Source organism: Ascaphus truei, chromosome 16 (assembly GCF_040206685.1).
Source record: "Ascaphus truei isolate aAscTru1 chromosome 16, aAscTru1.hap1, whole genome shotgun sequence".
Lineage (NCBI taxonomy): Eukaryota > Metazoa > Chordata > Amphibia > Anura > Ascaphidae > Ascaphus > Ascaphus truei.
Genome location: NC_134498.1, coordinates 12,513,880 through 12,519,879, shown reverse-complemented (window position 1 = coordinate 12,519,879; position 6,000 = coordinate 12,513,880).

The window sequence follows — 6,000 nt, the reverse complement described above, 5'->3', positions numbered from 1 at the left end:
GCCCTTTGTTCATTTCACAATACAACAAAGCAAGTGGCCAGGTGAATAGGATTATCAACAAGCATTGGGAATTACTGCGTATGGACCCCATACTTCGCGAGTATACTGAGAGGGGACCAAAATTTGTATACCGAAAAGCAAAGACCTTAGCGACCTTTATTTCTCCCAGTGTCATTTCCACTTCTGTTGGTGATCCTAATACCTTTGCCATGAGGGGATCCTTTAGATATAATCATTGCAATATGTGTAATTTTATGAGGCCATCCAAATGTATCTTTTCCCAAAGTCCACATAAACGTTTTAACATCAACAGCTTTATCAATTGCAACACCTCTTATGTAATTTACCTTATCAATTGTGGCTGTGAGAAGAGATACGTTGGTAGGACCATGAGGGCTCTTAAGATCAGGATGCAGGAGCACTGTAGACTTATTAAGAAAAAATACTTGCAGCATCCTGTATCTAAACATTTTTCAGAATGTAGAGAGGGGAGCATTAATAATTTTTCCTTTATTGGTATAGAGAGAATTACTAGAAGGGAGAGAGGAGGTGATATAGTCAAAACTTTAGATTGTAGAGAATCTTACTGGATTTTCATGTTAAAAACAAGATTCCCAGACGGGATGAATATAGAATGGAATATCAATAATTTTTTGACATAAAATCCCTTCTCTAAGTAGGCTTACCATTTGATTGATATCTTGGTTTAATATCTGAAATGATATATAAATCACACCACTAATTAAGAAATTATGTGTTATATTTGGATTCTATGGTTTTATTGCCTTGTCATCAGTGTACATCTTTTGAGACACGTATTATTATCATTGGATACGACACTGTGTAGTTAATGTGATGACCCCTATAAGGCATAAGGTTTTAAATACTACTGTTGTTGTGTCTCATTATGATGCACATGTGGATTTTCTCAATGTGTTTGATCTTAAACCACATCTTGTTAATTGGTATTGTGATGTGTATACCCATAATCTATACAAGTGAGATCACGAATATACATTGTTAGATTGATTTCGCAATATTTGAGATTTATACGTCAGACTTTGAGAATCTGATAATGGAGATCTTGATACTAGATGTTTCCATTGCATTGTCTATGGCAGGCCTGCACAACTCCAGTCCTCGAGGGCTGCAAACAGGCCAGGTTTTCAGGATATCCTTACTTTGGCACAGCTGGCTCAATTAGTGGCTCAGTCTGACTGAGCCACTAATTGAGCCAGCTGTGCTGATTTAGGGATATCCAGAAAACCTGGCCTGTTTGCGGCCCTCGAGGACTGGAGTTGTGCAGGCCTGGTCTATGGAGTATGCAATATTTGCTACAAATAATATAACTGTTATCATTGTTAAATCTACTTTTTCTTTTGGATAATATATCCACATTGTTTCTTTATTAATAATAACTCAGGAATATAATTATGATCATGACCTCTGTTTCATCAAGAGGGTTGCACATGTGTTTTTATATTTGGTATAGGAATATACTTTTTAATTGTTTCCTAATAACTAGATAGTTTTTTCACTTTATGTATTGTATATATGTTGTTGCTGACTGCAGAATATTAGTCTTCTCTCTGTCTGATATGTATATTTTTATTTATTTTGTTGTCCCCTATGGCACAAAGTATTGGAGGCTGCGTGCGTTTATTCACCTGATTGCCTTGTGCACTGTGTGGGTGCGCACGCATGCTGTCAGTATGGGAGGCCATGGCAGTGTTTAAATCCATCCACGCATGCGTGAACTGTTAGGACGGAGGGGAGTTGATTATCAGCTCTAGCTTTGCTCACCTGCGCATGCGCGAGCCGACGGGACGGAGAGGGGTCTCTCATCACGCGTGGCTCAGTTCATCATAGGCTACAGGTGGGTGTAACTCTCTGGGTCTGTGGATTGGCTGTGCTATGTGGTGGGGGTTCCTCCCGGATCTTGTTGTGCGGCGCATGTGTCAGAGGAGCGATGCGCATTGGTCTATCTTAATTGGTGACGTCATTGGTTTGGCGCCAAAACGGCAGTCAGCTGTATTTAAATGTTCTGTGTATCGTCTATGACACTTCTTGATAAAGTGCACAACCTGCACGAAACGCGTAGAAGGGCTGCAACCCTCTATTTTATGGCTTTCCATTAAAGAGTGTATTTTTGCCAGACCTGCTCTCCTTCATTTCTCTGCTGTGTGCTGCACACACACTGTAATTGGACACAGAGCCTGATGACACTGCCTTCACCGACTCACTGCACAGCATGAAGTGGGGAAAACCCATGATTGCTCCTGGCAATCCTGCCCTTATGCAGGGATTACTGCCAGGAGGAGGGCAGACCTATAGCCCAAACCACACAGGGCTACATATATAAGATCCATTATCCAAATTGTTGATTAATGTAAAAAGAGCTTTTAACTACTTCCTTGCATTTGATCATTACAAGGCATATGTTGTATGATGTCGTCACATACTAAATAAGTCATAAATTGTGGTCTGTGAAACAAGTGCTAGGATCTCAGATTCTTTCGGACTTAAATTCAGATTCTGTTTGATCCACGTAAGATTTAAAAGTTATGTATCGATCTTGTGATTTTGCAATGTTAGTCTGATAGATGTGATGTGATTAAGAATAACCAAAGCTTTGATTTCTTCAGATAACATTGTTATGTCTGAAATTGTGTGTGATGCGATTGTAACCAGATGATCCCTTAACACCAAAATACCTCTCCTCAATTCTTCATCATTTGAGTCAAAGATTTGGCTTATAACAGAAACAGAATCACTCAGCACGTGTCCTGTAGTGATAAGAACATCAGCATTAGTAAGCAATTTTCTAGTATTGGATTTGCTAGAAATCTCACATTCATTTGTGGGATTAGTATCATCCTGAGAATATATTAGTTTGTTAAATGTATGATTTGTACCCCACATTGCTTCTGAATAGGGCATATCAACAATATTGTCTGTGGAGCAAGTGTCATATTCACAGGGTTTGTCATCTGGAGCTATTTGCACATTCATTAAATCGCGCATTGCATGGATAACTGTGTCTACCTTAATATGTAAACTATCATTGAGACATTTCTGGAACATGGAGTACACTGTATAATTAGCCTTAATAATCACTATTCGCTCCAAACACCCAAAACCTGGTAATCACGCACGCATACGCAGTATCTTCCCCTGGTGCGTCGGCCATTACAAGACATGCGCAGGGAGCAGAGTCGGCCATTAGGGATAGCGCACGTGGCTTCTGTGAGGCAGTTGATACATTTGGAACTCTGAGGGTTGCTGGCAGTTGGAGCAGGGAAGCAGCTAGGGGAAGTTGTACAGGTGCAGGGAACTGTAACCCTCTGCACTAGGCAAGGGATCCCCTAGGCCCCAACTCATCCTAAGCTTGTGGCTGCTGTAGGGAAGGCCCTTCAGTTAGGTATCCTGCCCCTTTAGTGTTTAGCTAGCTTAGGGCCACAACTGTTGCATTGAAGTATTGTTACTGCAGTCTGGGACCAGGCTGCAAGAGAAGGAGGAACCATCATTGGAGCGGTTACTCCAGCGGGAGGCATCCCATCCAGCGGAGGATATCGTTGGATCGGCGGATCCTCTACTTCTATTCGTTAGCGCGCCCTGGTGTGGACACACCCGGCAGGTACCATTCACCAAACGTGCACCAACATCTGTACTGTAAGGCGCTGATCACGCCTAGGGGGGTGGGCATCTTTTGGGGACACGTATTGGGTGGTGTCCAAGGGACACCTCTGGTACTGTGGACACGGTGTGGGGGTACACTGTGGTGGGATGCCGTGTACGGCGAGGTATAGCTGAAACCTCTAGCATTGCTATTGCATGTATATGGTTTATGGTTATTGCTCACAGTAAAGGTTATTATAATCTGAGGATTGTTATTAATAGTTCCTGCTCTGGGTTATCTCATCCAATTATGATCCCGTGCAGGTGGAGGCGCTGCCACTCAGTATATTTGTTACCCCAGGCTCCCAGTAGCGGAGGCTCAGATCCCTGTGAGCTGACAGGTACAACCAGCACTAGTAGACCCTTCACACTAGAGGGAAAGAGGGCTACATAGAAAGAAGCATTCACCTTGCATTCAGAGACATATCAGTTTTTTTTAATGCTGCTTCTTATGCAATTTATGTCTTTATCTGTATGATTACAATACTGCAGATTTTGTTTTTGCACTGACGTTTGTTATCTGTAACACACACAGATGGGTGTATCTGTAACATGCGCAGAGAGAGGTGTATCAGTAACATGAGCAGAGAGGGGTTTATCGGTAACACACACAGAGAGGGGCTTATCTGTAACACACACAGAGAAAGGTGTATCTGTAACACGAACAGAGAAGGGTTTATCTGTAAATACAAGCAGAGAGGGATTTATCTGTAACATAAGCAGAGAGGTGTATCTGTAACAATCGCAGGGAGGGGTGTATCTGTAAATTTACTTTACAAAAGCTGTGAGATTCTTTGTACTCTTCCTATCCTCTAGTACCTGGGAAGTCTCTCCTCCTGCATCTCACTATGCCCTCCCTACTGCTTTTTCTGTTTACTGTTTCCTCACTCCTTTGTGAACGTCTCTGTTCTCTCCAACTTCCCCCCTCCACCATTATTTATACACCTCTTTCCCAACAACTTCTTTACCCCTCAATAAAAAAACACCCACACAAATCCCCTATTCACACCCTCTACCTACTCCTTCCTGCTGCTGGGGATCTCCCATAAGCCTGAAGCCAGACATACACACCAGATTTCACCCATTCCTCCCTGCCATCTCTTCTCCTGTAAATTTTGTTAACCCTCATTTCAATACTGACTAACCTTAAAACTTGCATAAAAGGAAAAACCAGGGGAGCGAAAATACCTAGGAAAAAATATATAAAACTACCATAGTGCAGTTATGTTTAAACAAAACACAGTAGTGGTAATGCTCTTAAATTAGCAAACGAGACACACTAGAACGCCAGACGCGCACCTGTGACTTTTTTGATTTAATTGTACCTCCCACGAGAGAGGCTGGACTTTCTGGCAATTAGCCAATCATAAGAGAACTGTGGGTATATGAAGCGCCCCCATCAACTAATCCTCCATTCCCTGAGAAGTGTTTTATACATGAAACGCGTTGGACTGAGGGCGCATTCATTTTTCTCCTATTGGAGGTTTTTATGCCTTATTTGTAAGTCTATCAGTAACTCTGGACATTTGCGGGACTTGCATCTCCCCCACACAGTGATTTACTCGCGTGCGACACTGATCCTACGTTGACGCCGCTCAGTGACGTCACGGGTGCACGTCTGGCATTCTAGGAGTGAGCAGCTGATGGTGAGGCTTCCCGTTGCGGTGGACAGAGCCGGAGTAACTCCCTTCTGTGTGGCGGTGGTCACTGCATCTACAGCTGGCGATCGAGGAGTTTACTGCAGGCTGTGAGACTTCCCACTGCGGTGTCCAGAACCGGAGTGGTTTCTTTCTCTGTGGCGGCAGTTCCCCTGTGGCAACGATCGCTGTATATGCATCCTGCCGGTTTGCAGCTGTTCCACGAGACCTGCGGGAAGTGAGCTGATCCAGATGTCCCCTATCCAGAGTACAGATTGGTAACATGTCCATAACATGTTCTGCCTAATTTAACCATATTGATGTACGTGTGATACTTACCAGTTTACTAATACAATTTTTGTTTATATATTGCACAATGAGGTTTTTTGCGCTGTCTCTTTCTTTGTTTTTGCACTAGTTCGGTTGTGGAGCGGTACCACGAGCGCAGCAGCATAACCTCCTTTATTGTAAACAGGTTACCATTGTTTATTTAATCACTTAGATCACTAAGAGCACAATAACACAATTTTTTGAGCGCAGATCACTTTTTTCCTTATCACAATCACAGCAAATCTATCCCAAATCATAGATCATTTCATGCTAAAATAAATCCATAGCTTGAAATCGTATTTAAGAGGCACTACTGAAGTTCTTCCATTTTATAACCAAAAAAATAAAAATACCA